The 17,114-nt window shown below is 35.9% G+C and overlaps 1 protein-coding gene across 1 annotated transcript in view; it reads left to right on the plus strand.

The window, feature by feature from the left end:
* LOC114325692 (uncharacterized) overlaps window positions 1-17,114 on the plus strand; it is a 357,661-nt gene that overhangs the window by 339,634 nt on the left and 913 nt on the right. The window lies entirely within an intron of this gene.

Consider the following 17,114-nt stretch of genomic DNA (forward strand, 5'->3'; position numbering starts at 1 on the left):
TCCTTGGATTATAAGCTTTAATTTGACACCTCATTTGTCATTATATCTAGTATAATGACGGAGAAATTATGAAAGAAATATATAGAATACAGCATGGCAACACTGTGACGCACAAACATAAAAACTGAGCCACATTCAGCTGTGCGTTACATAGGGTGCTTTAATATCCAAGATGTCCACGGATGGACATGCTAGGTTCTGCTTAGCTGCGCGCTCTGAAGACCGACAGCAGCGTACGTCGACGGTGTGCGCTGAAATCAAACTCATATTTGATTTGGACGCAAACGTTCAGCTGAACTCACAGTGTACAATATGGTGGTAAACTAATTTTAATCAAACAAAGATAAGTTTACATGGTTTGGCATATTTTCAATTGCAGAAATTAAATGAAAAAGTCATTTGTACTAAATTGATAGTGTTAGTATTTAGTTGGTATTTAGATTAATTGGTATAATACATAGTTATTATTATGTATGTATTATTTATTAAACTGAAGCATGCATTTTAATGAAACAACGTTGGTACAAAATAAAGTGTATCGTTATTATTCAACACATGACACAAATTAACCTGTTTTCAGGTCAATACTTTGGGAAATATTCAAAGAGAAAAGTAGATTGCCTTTAACAAAAGTACACAAGAACAAAAAAATACTATAAGCCTTTCAGTAGTGCCTTTCAAAGACACCATATGCTTCAACTGAACGGAACATCTATTTCTATTACTATTGTATTAGACGATTTGATACTCCTGGCTCAAGGAGCCGGAGATATACACTTGCTAGGTCCTTTTTCTTCGAAACCATTTTTGTCAATGTCACTGGCGAAGCGTCCATGTAACCACTGTTACCATTGGTAACAGTTAAAAATCTTGCTAATAAATATGTATTTTATGACGATGAATAATTCCATTTATTATTTTTTTTATTTTATTTTTACCAATAGAAATATATTGTAGCGTGATTAGTGTAATTACTTCTAATTACAATAAAACTAGCGGTTCGTGTATTTATATACGACTTTATTATTTATTTATACAAGTTTACTTTACAAACTTTAGCTTAAGACTAACCCTATTTACAAATATGTCCTATTTATATATGCGATACAGATATTCCAGAAATATCTATATATCTCCAGCTATGTCCATGTGACTCGACCGCTTGCACGTCATCGGCGCTGCATCGGCGTATCTCGAAACATCGATAGTGTTCTGTCTGTGCGGAGACGGGAGCTGGTATACGAGGGTAGGTCAATAATTATTTTGTTACACTGCTCCCCTCTTAAGATCTGAGCGTCCCGATCAGCAACTCTAGATGGCCCAGGATGGCGGAATCTACAGGATTCTCCAGCTCTGCATACACCCCTAGAAAAGAAGTAACAGTCTACTGTTTTTGAAGGGTATGACATCTTCGGGTTCATGCAACACACAGTAATCCGTACGCCAGTTTCTCTGAAGATCACTTCCAGCATGCTTCTCACAATCTTCCAATCCAGATTTTCTACTGCATGGCCAATTTTTGGTAAAGCCAAATCTTTGATGTCATAATTACAGACCATTTTCTTCAAATTAGTTAGAGCACGCCATATGTTCTCGTAGCTTGGCGTGTCCGTATAAGACTTCCTGGTCACTATATACAGCAAAGATCGAGGACCATCTTCCAATCGCAATACTCTTCCAATTTTAGGTTGTTGATTCCTTAACTCGTCCAGGCGGCCGAACTTTCTATTGAATACGGACGAGATTCCTTTAGTCATCTCGAGGTCTTGGGCAACACAGTGGGCTAGAGAGACGTTTTCTGGAACACCAAACAAATCTTGCTGAACTTCTGTGGTCACGCCGAATCTAGCACTCTTTCTTTCTGCGTAATTTGACATAAATTCCTTAAAACTTGGCTGTGGTGCATCTTTCATCTCCTGTTGGAGGACTCGGGCTTCCTCTGTTTCATTTGAGCCAGCATATGGTGCAAGACGATTTATGTGAATAACTTTTGGTTTACCGTTTGGTAACTTCTTAATTCTGTATATTACGTCATTTATTTTCTTCTTAACTTCATACGGACCTTCCCATTGTCTTTGCAGTTTAGGACATAAGCCTCGACGACGTTGCGGATTATAAAGCCAGACAAGATCACCTACTTCGAAGCTTTCATTCTTGCATCGAGAATCATATTGATCTTTCATTCTGTCACTGGCTATCTGGATGTGTTGTCGGGCAAGTTCATGAATGTTGTTCATTCGTAATTTCAGGCGGTCAACGTAGTATTCGCCTGCAACATGTTCTTCGGAAGGTCCGCAGCCAAACTCTAGGTCGCAGGGCAACCGAACTTCACGACCCAACATCAGGCAGGTTGGTGTTTGACCTGTAGTTTCATTTACGGCCGAGCGGTAGGCCATCAGGAATAAATGAATGTGTTGGTCCCAATCTCGCTGATGTTCAGATACAACTTTGGACAAGTGTTTACCCATCGTTCGGTTCATCCTCTCGACCATCCCATCTGATTGAGGATGCAGGGGTGTTGTTCTGGTCTTATTGACACCAATCAATTTACAAACGTTTTGGAAAAGAGCTGACTCAAAGTTTCGCCCTTGGTCGGAGTGGATCTCCAAGGGAACACCAAATCGGCTGAAGAATTCTTTAACAAGTACCTCTGCAACGGTAGCAGCTTCTTGATTTGGTAATGCATAGGCCTCGGTCCATTTCGTAAAATAATCCATGGCTACCAGGATGTATTTATTTCCAGCATCAGTTTCTGGAAATGGACCTGCAATGTCGATTGCTACTCTTTCCATAGGACTGCCAACATTGTACTGTCTCATGGGTGCTCTCTTTTTACCAACTGGACCATTACCGGATGCACACAGTTCACATTTCTGGCACCATCTTCTTACATCATCTTTACAGTTCACCCAATAGAACCGTTCTCGAACCTTTTGCAGAGTCTTCGTAATACCAAAGTGTCCACCTGATGTACCGTCATGCAACTGACGCAATACTTCTGACACTTTACTTTTAGGTACAATCAACTGAAGCTTAGATTCTGTACCATCATCGTTCTCAAAGGTTCTGTACAGAAGATCATCTTTTAGTATCGGGCAATTCCATTGGCTCCAGTAGGCCTTGACTTCCGGACTACATGCACTAATGTTTTGCCAACTAGGTCTCTCACCTCGACGCATCCAATCCAATACTCTTTTTATACATGGATCGTCTTCTTGGGCTTCTTGTAACTGTTGTGGCTGCCATTGCTCATTAACGACGGTAGTTCGTCTCACAGGGCAAAGCTGTTCATCTACTTTAAGCCGGTGATTACAACTTTCACTGCATGGCCGTATCGAGGAAGCATCTGTATTTGAACCAACTCTTCCAGCCCTCTTCATGCGTCTCTTCGGCATCGTGTCACGAATCACCCTCCGTACCATTTCCACCAAACGTTCATCTTTTCTCTTATCGCCTTTTTCCACGGTTATTACTCGATTGTTTCGTGAAGCTTGGCTAGCTGCTTCGTGTTCCAAGGCAATAGCAAGTGCTTCATCTAAAACTTTCGGCCTTGCTAGTCGTAAAGCTTTCTGTAGTTCATTATCTTTCAGCCCATTGACGAAGGTATCTACTGCAATTTCTTCTAAAACGCTGTCTGGCACCTCTGGATAAGCCAACCGCACCACACGAGCCACATCTGCTTCAAATTCTTGCAGATTCTCACTTGCTCGTTGACTTCTACTTCGCAGTTGTGCTTTGTATACTTGTTGTAGATGGGCATCTCCATAGCGTTTTTCTAGACGAGTGAACAAGGTCTGGTAACAATTTTCTTGACCCTTAGGAATTGATCTTAATATATCTGCAGCATCACCTCGCAAAGCAGCAGTCAAGGAAGCAGCCTTTTCCTGTTCGGTCCAATGATTGGCGGTCGCAATAGCTTCAAATTGTCTAAGATATATGGACCAAGAGGACTTTCCATCGAATGGTGGTAATTTGAATCTCATATTATGCGACGTTTCGTCTCTCGGTAGTTCATCTTTCACTACCGGATCTAACGCTGCTGCATTAACTGATGGTTGTACTTTTGTATCGGTTATCATGCTCTCTAGTTGTTTGATCTTTTCTTCTACGGTCTCTACACTTTTCTGCATCTTATCGAATGTTCTAGAAACTTCTTCAAATTTCTCGTCATTCTGTCTACAAACGTCTTTAATTACTTGAGAAACACTTTCAAATTTCTCGTTGTTCTGTCTACTAACTTCTTCAAGTTTCTCGTCGCTTCTTCTAGAAGTTTCATCGATCTTTTGAGAAACACTTTCAAATTTCTCGTTGTTCTGTCTACTAACTTCTTCAAGTTTCTCGTCGCTTCTTCTAGAAGTTTCATCGATCTTTTGAGAAACACTTTCAAATTTCTCGTTGTTCTGTCTACTAACTTCTTCAAGTTTCTCGTCGCTTCTTCTAGAAGTTTCATCGATCGTTTCAGAAACAGTTTTTAATTTCGATAAGATTACTTGTTCTGCTGACTGGAAGTGGAACGTCTTTGGGTCTTCTCCGTTCTTCGTGAGGACATCCTCGAGTCGTGCTTGTAGGACTATCTTGAGCCCACTGCTGTCCAGATCCCGTTCCTCGAGCTGTTCACGGAGCTGTTTTACTGTAAGTTCTTGTAGCAACATCTTTGGTCGGCACACACGTACTTTCCAAAATGTCTTTTAACAGTCTTTCCGAATACCGAACAATCAACGCACTTTAACTATTCCCGACGAATAAAGTCCAAAAGTATTTTAAAGTCTTTCCGAATACCGAACAATTAACGCACTCCGGTTATTCCCGACGAATAAAGTTCAAAAGTCTTTTAAAGTCTCTCTGTAATTCACTTATTTATATCGCACTAAGGTAACCGAACACCGACACCAACTGTAACGTGACTAGTGTAATTACTTCTAATTACAATAAAACTAGCGGTTCGTGTATTTATATACGACTTTATTATTTATTTATACAAGTTTACTTTACAAACTTTAGCTTAAGACTAACCCTATTTACAAATATGTCCTATTTATATATGCGATACAGATATTCCAGAAATATCTATATATCTCCAGCTATGTCCATGTGACTCGACCGCTTGCACGTCATCGGCGCTGCATCGGCGTATCTCGAAACATCGATAGTGTTCTGTCTGTGCGGAGACGGGAGCTGGTATACGAGGGTAGGTCAATAATTATTTTGTTACAATATTATTATATTATGTGTTAATAGTACCTAATTCAGTAAATAGCCAGACACGAAAATATTGGCGAGTTTATGTGACTCAGTTGCACTTTATTATATTCTGTTACCAGTCTCATTTGTGGTGACAATGAATGGTTATCTCGCTGTCGCACGGGCGGCTCGGGACCGGCTAGTGTGAAAATTTTGAAAGAGCGGTGGGCGTAAGCGCGCTGTGTATATCAGTAGGGCTGTTACCAGATTTAAATTTGCTAACAGTACCTATAATTTGTACACATCAGTGATACGATCGACAGTTACTTATGGGTCAGTACTCTGGTGGAGAAAGACGGCTTTGCAATCTTGTGTGACCACTCTCACCACCCTACAAAGACAAGAGCTTCTAAATATAACAGGAGCCTTGAATAGTACAGGAACGGCTTCATTAGAGGCTATCACAGGTCTCCCTCCGCTGGAATTGTATATTTCGGCGGTAGCCTTTATGACCATCCTGAGGCTCAAAGCAAACAATACTTGGAGGCCAAATTATGTATTGAATAGCCACACAAACATTACTGGGACTATACTTGAGGAATACATCTTTATGATGAACTTAGATATGATGACACCAGAACTAATCTTCACTGAGAAGGTTAACACAATTATACCATCTAGAGAACAAAAAGTCCCAAACATTAATGGAGACTTAATATGGTTCACTGATGGATCTAAAACTGCCCATGGTTCTGGATCAGGAGTCTTTGGGCAAACATGTAACTATAATAAATCTTACAGCCTAGGTCAACATACAACGGTGTTCCAGGCTGAAGTTTTTGCTTTGGTGGCCTGCATTGATGAAATAATTGATGAGGACCCTAAAGCTAAGAGAATCAACATTTACACAGATAGCCAATCGGCTATTCTGGCTGTAAAGAACCCTCTCACCAAATCAAAACTGGTGAGAAACTGCAAAGATCTCCTCAATAACCTGGCAAAAGACAACAAAGTGTCTTTAATATGGGTGCCGGGTCATGAAGGGGTGCATGGGAACGAACGAGTAGATATGTTAGCGAAACAAGGCTCGAGAAAAACTTTTGAAGGCCCAGAACCTTTCTGTGGCATCACTAGAGATGCTATGAAAAACGAGGTTCAGAAATGGCTGATAAAGAATCATCAAAATAAATGGAGAACCACTCAAGGGCAAATCCAGACTAAAAAAATAATCAAGAATATTGATAAAAAACTCTCGAACAGTTTGATGAACCTCAATAAAAGAGAGATCAAAACGGTCACTGAAATGGTGACTGGACATTGTCGTTTAAGAAGTCACCTATACAAACTAGGTAAGGTGAATGAACCATGGTGCAGAAAGTGCGAAATGTAAGAAGAAACTGCCATACACATACTATGCTATTGCAGTGTGCTAGGTGATGTAAGGCAGAACTTCACTGGTCAGATGAGGTTTGAACCAGAAGAGATCTTAAAACTACCATTAAGAAAACTGTTGGCCTTCGTTGAGGCCACAGGACTTATTAAAGTTTAAGGAGAAGAACAGGGTTGGGTACAAAGGTCTTATGACAAAGTGCCAGAGACTAACGAGTCTCGCCTGAGTTAAGAAGAAGAAGAAGAAGAAGAAGAAGAAGAAGAAGAAGAGTAGTACCTATAATAAAAAGTGTGCGTGCAGTTCACCATGGATGAGTGTCGCTGCGTAATCGATCAACTACTTGAAAAGTAATTCTGATTGAAAAATAAAATGAGATTATTGAAAATGAAAGACCTATTTTAAACAATTTAAAAAAGGAATTTAAAAAATTAGCTCGATATTTTAAATTTAGTTGGTACAGTGAAAATTCTTGGTTATGTGGTTGCAAGAAAAATAGACTGTATTGTTGGCCATGTCTTCTGGTTTTTACAGAAAAATGGGTGGACCAGGTTCACGATTTAAATAGTTTTAGAGTTTTAAAAAGAGACATGAAATTTCTCCGTTACCTACATGTAAGATATATACCCAATTTGATTCAGTTTGGCAAAACAAAAATTCTCTTAACCAAGCATTTAAAGCAAATATTGCTAAACATAATGAGTTTGTCAAAAAAATAGATAGGTACTCGTATATCCTTAGCTCATTTAGAATAGATATGTACCGTATGTTTTTTGGCCGAAAAAGAATTAGCGTTTCGTGGTCATTTTGAGGGCGACGGCTCTGACATTCGAGGCAATTCCAGGGAATTGTTAACATTAATTGCCAAAAAAGATCAAAAATTTTGCCATCTAGAAACATCAACTGTTTTTTCGAGAGTTTCAAGTGATATACAAAATGATATATTATTGAAGCTATATGTATATACATTTAGCCATATCTTCATTTTTTTAAATAAGATTTTTTGCATCTGGTTTTGGTAACACTTTAGAAAAAGTCACGCGTCGCCACTGGTCAATGTAATGGTAATATAAAATATAACTGGTCAATACCTTTCACATAGAGAGAAATTTCTGAAATTTTAGTATGACAAGGAGTATACTAACCGAAAAAAGTCAATGTCTAAAAACAAATCTTCCTCATTAATGAGCGAATTAAAAGTGAGACGAGAGGAACGAACCGCTTTGATTGAAAAACTTGTTAAAAAGTCGAAAACATCATCGTCGAAAGAGCCAATTTCGAAACATCATCGAAATTGGCTCGAAAATCAGGTGATCCTTCAATACACATAATTTTTTAAAGTGGTGCTTCTACAGTATCGAAATTTGATACGATTGAAAAGGCAAGAATAAAAGCTGAATATGGTGAAAAGTGATGAATATGGTTTGGCGATATGAAATTGAGCTGGCTGCAAATGAACTAGGTACATGAATTGGCAATCTGTACTTTGCACACTGCTGCTCTGAAAAGATTTGTAGTGAATATGTTGAACCACGTACGTAGATTTTTCAGCCACGAAATCCTTCGCCTTCCTTGTCCTCGCTTTCCCTCTACCTTTTCCTGTAAGACCAGTTGCAGTAGTCCATATCTTTCACTGTTCCTCATGATGTGACCGAACTATTCGATTTTGGTTGTTTTTATTTTGATTCACATCAAATACCTATTACAACAAACAATTATTCTTATAGCGGAAATTCTTTGGAAACCAATATAGGTTCTCAGAGCGTGCATTCATTTGTATTTTCGCCAGAAACAGTTAATAGCAATGTACAAATTAAGATATATTTATGATATACTTTACATTTTTAAGAAGTTTTGTTTTTTGTACTTAACTGTGTTTTTCTTTTTTCTCTAAATAAAAAAACCTTACTTCAAAGTTATGCTTAATTTTTCTTCTGCAGAAATCGGATGTTGTCTTCTGTTGTAGGGTTTTTTAGTAATATCATCTTATACATTGTAATACAGTTTCAAATAAATCCAGGAAAGTCTAAATATTCTCGAAATTTTTTCCTCGTTCTGAAACAATCTTCTTTTGACTCTTAATTTAAATGCACCTTCTGTATTACGACATGAAAAAATTTTGTTTACATTTGTATTTCTTTTATTTAAATTTAATAGTATCAATTCTTCTTCCTCGTCCTCTTCTAGGAGTAATAAAATTATTGCCTAGATTTTGTCAGAATTCATTTTTCTACGTACACCCTCCGTGAGAACAAACGTCAAAGCTATTTTGAGAGCGACAGAATATGCTAACAAACCGACTCACTCAAATCTGCCGTGCGTCGAGAACAACAGAGTCTGCTGTACGCGTATGCCGTACGCATCTAAACATTCCGTATATGTATTTGGACCATAGGAGTTTTCTATTGGTTCAGATGCACATACGGAATGTTAGTCGGTCCCAAATTCATATACGGAATGTTAAATATCGTACACCGAAAAAGATAAGTTTTTTTAGAGTCTTTTAAAAGGAGATTGATTTTAAAATACTTGTTACTGTATTATTAAATAAAAATAAAACAATTATAGTATTTCGAATGTTATTTGGTGCGAAATTCATATGCGGAATGTTAATTATTCGTAGACCAAAAATGGGACTTTTTATTAATCAGTTAAAGGAGATTGATTTTAGAATACTGCAAGCGCCAGTTAACCCGTTGGCCTAGGTGAGCGACGGAAAACGACGCGACGCGATGCGGTGCGATGCGATACGATGCGACCAGTAATTCACGCGACGTGTGGCTTATGTAGCGTCGCTTTGCATCGCTCAATCTAGGACAAACGTGACGATGTCAATTCATTTCTATTCTTAAGTATGGGGAAGTATACGGTAGTGTTACTAGAACATTCATATTAAATACTTAGCTTTAAAAAATTCCATAAACGAAGAAGAAAGATAACAAATATCATATATTTTAGAGCGAAATAAATTTGGAGAGTTTTATCATTTATATTCGAAATTAATAAATAATCCACGTTGGTTTAAAATGTATTGTGACTCATTACCATGCACTTTCGATTATAATATTATTGCAGCTGTTAAACCCAGTATTCAACTGTCAATAAGTAATTTTCAAAAATCAATTTCTATTGAGGAGACGCTGTTACTGGCTTTAAGGTGTGTTAATGAAAAAACACTGGTACATACTATATTAGTTTTTATTTATTTAGCAAACTATTGAGTAGCATAATTTGAATTGAAAAAAGTAACTTTCACTTGACACTGCAAGCTTGACACTGCGTCGTTCTCGTCGCGAACAAAACAAGAGTAGACTGATTCACTGATTAATCCGAAAACGTAGGCCACACACAAAATACAAACATTACGTGATATTTTGATGATCATCAGTCTCAGTGTCGTTGTGCGTATTCGCTGTCGCCAAGTTAACTGGCGCTTGCAGCTTGCAGTACCTATTTTATTGATGTATTATTAAAGAAAAATAAAACAACGATTAGGTACCTATTTGGTGCGAAATTCATAAATGGGATGGTATAGATTTGAGAGACATATTTCTTTATTTGACTAAGGTTTCGCTTTCTCAGAATTTTTAATGACTTGCACGTGTTGTTAATAGGTCTGGATCCCGCGTATGAAAAAAAAGTTGATTAATAGCAAGCTGAAAATATGTTAATAGCTTAAGGGTGTCTAGTCGGATAAACTTTGATATATGGGAACACTGGAAAAGGGGCAGTTTTAACTGTGGAACAGGTTAAAAATTTGGAACGGTCACACCACGAAAACGGCACATTTATTTTGTCCGACAGACTAGACTTAAACTCTCCGAACAGAGATTATACTCTCATGCAAAAATCAGACTGCTATTTATCACCTGTCATAATTCCTGTCATTTGACATATTCTACATGTTCCACTCATTAAAACGCCCATTTGGTGATAAATAGCAGTCTGATTTTTGCATGAGAGTTTAATCTCTGTTCGAAGAGTTTAAGTCTGTTCTGTCGGACAAAATAAATGTGCCGTTTTCGTGGTGTGACCATTCCAAATTTTTAACCTGTTCCACAATTAAAACTACCCCTGTTCCAGTGTTCCCATATATCAAAGTTTATCCGACTAGACACCCTTAAGCTATTAACAAATTTTCAGCTTGCTATTAATCAACTTTTTTTTCATACGCGGGATCCAGACCTATAAGTATGTTTAGATCTGTTTCAGCTATTCAATTCAATTCTGTTGAAGTTTAGGGCTGTGTGCTATCAGACGAAAATAAATGTTAACTTGGTTATAACGTTTGCGGTTGTGTTTTAAATATTATTTATTCTGGCTTATATATTTATTTTGGTCTACGAATAATTAACATTCCGCATATGAATTTCGCACCAAATAACATTCGAAATACTATAATTGTTTTATTTTTATTTAATAATACAGTAACAAGTATTTTAAAATCAATCTCCTTTTAAAAGACTCTAAAAAAACTTATCTTTTTCGGTGTACGATATTTAACATTCCGTATATGAATTTGGGACCGACTAACATTCCGTATATGCATCTGGAACCTCGCCGCCTATTGGTTAAAATATTACCGCGTGCTGTAACGAACCAATAGAAAACTCCTATGGTTCAAATACATATACGGAATGTTTAGATGCATGCCGTACATCGCTCACTGTTCTAACAAACCGTGGCTTCAGAGTACCCTGCTCATTCGCTTCCAGGTAAACCAACCAGCCTGTACACCATGGGCAATTCTTCAATCTAGTGTTCCATTTTCTGTTATGTAGTAGCCAAGGTATTTAAATTCTCCTACTCGTCCTAATTTTTCTTCATAAAATATCTATGTTCCCAATCATTCCTGTGTCTCCCAATCATATAATACACTCCGTTCTCGATCTACTGACCTTTCCCCCTCTTTATTAGCCTTTCTCGAACCCTCCCGTTTTTTCACCAACATTTTTTTGTGTTGTATTTTTTATCACATTTTGTATCATGTTATGCTACTAACCCCAAATTTTCTTTAGTCATTTTGCATCCACTGCTGGACAAAGGCCTCCCCATGTGTTTTTCACTCTTCTCTGTTTTGTGCTATTTGGTGCCAATTTCTCCCCACTTTTGCTTTGATGTCGTCTAGGAATCATTTTTGTGGTCTTCCTCTACTACGACTGTGGTTTACCATAGCGCCTTATGGTAAAACATGGCGGATACGATTCGTATCGAGTGTTTCTAATTCTTATGCAGTTGTAGGGCTTACAATACCGGGATTCCGGGATCCCGAATACCGGGATCCCGGACGATATTTTCCGGTATTCGATACCGGTATTTATAGTAAAAATACCGGTATTTCGGTATTAGTTTAATTTATAAAAATGGAATTGATGCACAATAAACTTTCTTCTAAGATATTTTTTGCTATTACAAGAAATTATTTTTGAAGATAAACTACCAATATCAAATATCATTGTAAAAAATATTTATTAAACACATTCATTACACATACAAGTCAAGTATATCGCTTTCTAAAATCGCGAATGTCGTTAATTTAAGACGAACGGTGATACATATCAGCTTCTACAACCAAATTATTAAATCTCGTGTATACAAAATATATAAAATGAGTTCAAAAATTCTTAAATATTTAAAATTAGACTACAGTAGAACCGGCAAATCCGAACCCCGCTAATCCGAACGTTCGGCAAACCCGAACCAATGGAAAATGAAAAAATTTAAAAATTCAAGACAGAAACTTGAAAACATGATTATTATACAGAATAAAACCAGAAAATTGAACAATGTAGGTTTAATAGGACTTTGACATTTAAAATGTTTTAAAAATAAATACGTACTTTATATATTATGTAGGGCTTATAAAGGTTAAACATAAACTTACTTCGGATCTCTCGTAGTCAACTTGAGACCAAAAATATTGTCCACACTCTTGCGAGAACGTTTTGCGTTTCAAAATCAACAACAATGAAAGCTTTGAGTTACTAGTTAGGCTAACTTTCGGAAAATCCGAATTTTCGGAATCCGAACAGGCTGTCTCCCCAATTAGTTCGGATTTTCGGGGTTCTACTGTACTTTATTTTATAAATTATAAAGCCGAAAGATTTATTAATCAGAATTGTTTTTACATTTTCAGATCTATTTTTCATTTTTTTGTGTATTGTGGTGTATAAATTAGGCTCACTTATTTTCTGAAATATTAATAATAATTAAAAATGTATATATATAGCGGTCTAAATACAGAGTAATCCATATAAAATATTTATTACAGTAAGTTAATCTTTGTATTAATATATTTTAAAGTTAAATTAATTTACAAATAGCAAATTTCATGAGTAAAAGTACTATCCTATTAAGTATATGCAAAATTTATCCTAGAACCAAATATATAGTTTTTCTATTTGCACATTTTTTGTATTTATCTATTCCTACTCTCTAGGAATGTTATAAACAACACCTACTCATTTCAAAACAAAATTTAATAGGTTTCATATACAGTGATCAGCGTGCTAATAACCGGCAAAATAACGCAAAAGATGGAAAACATTAAATTGTGAGATAAAAACAAATAATACTAGTAGAGTTGTTAAATTTAGCGATAGTAACATATAAATTGCCATTATATTGATTGTTTCCCACCTTTAGACGTTTTAGAGGAGTATATCAACTAAAATTGTCACTGTGACAGTGGCATTTCTCAAATTCTTGAGATATGTCTATAGGTGGGAAACAATCAATATAATGTAAATCTATAAGTTACTATCGCTAAATTTAACACCTCCACTAGGTTCATCCCTTTTTATCTCACAACTTAATATGTTTTCCATCTTTTGCGATATTTTGCCGGTTATTAGCGAGGTCATCACTGTATTATTTAATAACAAGTCGATATAACAACTGAGGATAGTTTAAATATAACGCGTTTATTTTTTATTCATAATACCGGTTTTAATACCGGGATTCCGGTATTTGAAATTTTAAATACCAAATAGCGGTATTGAGATTTTGGTTCGGTATTGTAAGCCCTATGCAGTTGTACATTGATAGTGTAGACAATCGTTGATGACTTCATCATAGTTAACAATATAAATTTAATTCGGATTTATACGAGGCGATGATTTGTGCCAACATACATTTGAAAAAGCTGGAAAATCATGTTTAAAAGTTTTTTGGAAATATATTCCAAGAAAAGTGTTCCCCATGAAAGTAAATTGAGAAAAAATTACAAACTTAAAGTTTACCATGATATCTACCATAAAAAATCAAGAATATAGTGGAAAACCGATACATTTATTTTATTGTAGATAAATATGTGGTTTCTGAAAATATGCATTTTCTGAAATTATTGTGCATATCTCTCGCATATTTCGATATTTTTTACTGCATATGTATGCGCATATTTCATCAAAATTGCTCGCATATAATCCGCTCCCTAGTCATCACTTTTGAATTATTTGAATTCATTTTTAAACGGGGGTAAATTTTGACCCCAATGTATGTTTTTATTCAATAAATTCAGAAATATTTTCAATTTTAAACTCATTATTGTTTTATTTGACTCTAATATCATTCTAGATACCCTCATATTTTGTAAAAAAAAAATTCCCCATATTTTACGAAAAAAAAATTTCTGAATTTGGGGCTTAGGTTCAAAGACCAACTCCCTTGGCCTTCCATGTTCCAATTTTATATTAAGTAAATACCGTCTATTACGTGAAATGGTTTGTAAGAAACATTCTAATCTTGAAAAAAAAATTGTTTGTTAAAACCCGTTGTCCTAGGTGAACGACAAACGCGACAACGCGACACGACGCGACGCGACGCGAAAATATCAAGTAATGGTTGTATTTGTGTATGGCCTACGTTTTCGGGTTAATCAGTCTACGACAAGACGCGACGAAGTGCGAACTTGATTTGTTCGCGACGAGACACGACACAGTGTGACGCCCCATTGCTTTTTTCAATTCAAATTATGCTACGCAATAGTTTATTAAATAAATAAAAACTAATAATAACTATATAGTACCAGTGTTTTTTCATTAACATACCTTAAAGTCAGTAACAGCCTCTCCTCAATAAAATTTGGTTTTTGAAAATTACGTATTGATAGTTATTGATAGCTCAGTTATTAATACTTGTAAGAGCTGCAATGATATAATCGAAAGTGAATAAGCCACAATACTCTTTAAACCAACGTGGATTATTTTATTAATTTCGGGTATAAATGATTAAACTCTCCAAATTAACTTGTTCTAAATATATGACATTTGTTGTCTTTCTTTTTCGTTTATGGAATTTTTTAGCTAAGTATTTAAAATATTAATTTTCTAGTAACACTGCCGTATACTTCCCCACACTTAAGAATAGGAATGAATAATTGACATCGTCACGTTTGTCCTGGTTTGAGTGATGGAAAGCGACGCGATGCGTCGCTACATAAGCCACACGTCGCGTGAATTACTGGTCGCATCGCATCGCAACGCATCGCATCGCGTCGCGTCGTTTCCCGTCGCTCACCTAGGACAACGGGTTGCCTGTGGTGACGTAAATTAGTATATATTTTAAAATTTCTTTAGTTCTATGTTCAGAATGATGATTCCTATTTTCGTTCAGTTGTAGTTAAAATATATTACGAATACAATATTTTATTTCTTAAAACAACTTATTTTTTTTTGCCAATTGTCATTTTTGACTGGGGACATTTTTTACCCCCGTTGGTCACCCGTGTAACAAAAAAATTTTGGTCATCGGAAAATTAAGCTCCTTTAGCATGTTGCTCTGTATTGTTGCTTATGAGTACTATGCCATCGGCAAATCTTAGATTACTTAAAAATCTGCCATCAATTTTGATTCCGCGTTGTTCCCAATTCAACTTTTTGAACACATCTTCTCATGCATGACTAAATAAATTTGGAGATATTGTGTCTCCCTTTTGCTTGTTGTTAGGACTTCTACATTTATTTGCATGGCTGCATTGTTGTATATGTATTTTACGAGTATTATATATCTGGAATCAATCCTTGCCTTATTCATTCTGTCTATTACGACCCAGATTTCTATGGAATTGAATGTCTTATTGTAATCCACAAATGACAAATGAAGAGGTTCATTGTATTCGTTACACTTTTCGAAAAGGGACTTTATTGTCTGTAGTTGTTCTATGAATATATGGTACTTACTCTAACCTTTGCGGAATCCCGCTTGTGCAACAAGTTCTTCTAATAATTTAATTTAATGTGACTCATTCATATCGGCAATTCAGACATCCATATATCATACATTTTAAAGTAGAAGACTTTAAAAATGATATTGCCAATATTTATGAGTTGCGTTCCTGGGACGAATTTATTAAAAGATAATTCATTTGATTACATGAAACCAACTCTCCACTTTGGTGGAGATACGTGGATGATATACTAGTATGCTTTACAGGAACTAACAGGCAACTTGACTAATTTCTATCATACAATAATTCACTTCATAGTAATATTGAGTTTACAACAGAAACTGAACAGAATAAGTCCATAAACTTTCTAGATGTAACAATTACCAGACTACACAACAAATATGAGTTCTCTGTATACCATAAACCTACCCATACTGACAAAACTATACACAATTCATCATCCCATCCTACACAACACAAATTAGCAGCCTACCATAGCATGATACATAGACTGACAGAAATTCCCATGTCAAAAAATAATTTCGAGATAGAACTGAACATCATTAAACAAATAGCAGTAAACAATGGCTATAACGAACAAAGAATTAATAAAATTTTGAACCAAAAACTCCATAAGAAAGCCCTGAAATTAGTATATCCACCAGCACAGAAAGAACCCAGTACCTTCTGCTCTATCACATATACTGGCAAGATAACAACAGAAATAGCCAGATACATAAAAAAGAAAGGAATAACACCAGCTTTCAGAACTAACAACAACTTAAGCAAATATATTAAGAACAATAAGAGCCGAAAGAGAAAACAACTACAGAGTGGTGTTTACAAATTAACTTGTGGTGACTGTCCGAAAACTTACATCGGTCAAAGTGGCAGAACCTTTGACAAACGGATAGCAGAACACAAAAGGGCTTTTAACAATAGAAAAACAGACACTTCTACATACGCACTTCACCTTCTAGATCATAATCATTATTTTAATGAACCGTTTCAAATTCTGCATATTCAAAATAAAGGCCCTAAGCTATCTTTATTAGAATCTATGGAAATTATTAAATTGAAAAATACAGATATAATTCTGAATGACCAACTCGGAACAAACAGCTCCCCACTCCTCAACCTCTTCAGTTAAAGATTTAAAATGGCAAACCGATAGTTAAATCACTTGAGAAAGGCACTCTGCCAAAACAGCTGTAGTCACATAGTTATAATAAATTTTGTGGAAGTATAGAAAACGAACGTTTTCAGTGTTTTATTGTTAGATTTCGAGTTTGTGTTTAAATAACCCCAAATGGTTGAAGCAAAATTAATAAAAAAAAAAGTTTGGTGTTAAATATAGTAAATTTTTAATATCTACCAATT

Source organism: Diabrotica virgifera, chromosome 7, assembly GCF_917563875.1.
Source record: "Diabrotica virgifera virgifera chromosome 7, PGI_DIABVI_V3a".
Taxonomy (NCBI): domain Eukaryota; kingdom Metazoa; phylum Arthropoda; class Insecta; order Coleoptera; family Chrysomelidae; genus Diabrotica; species Diabrotica virgifera.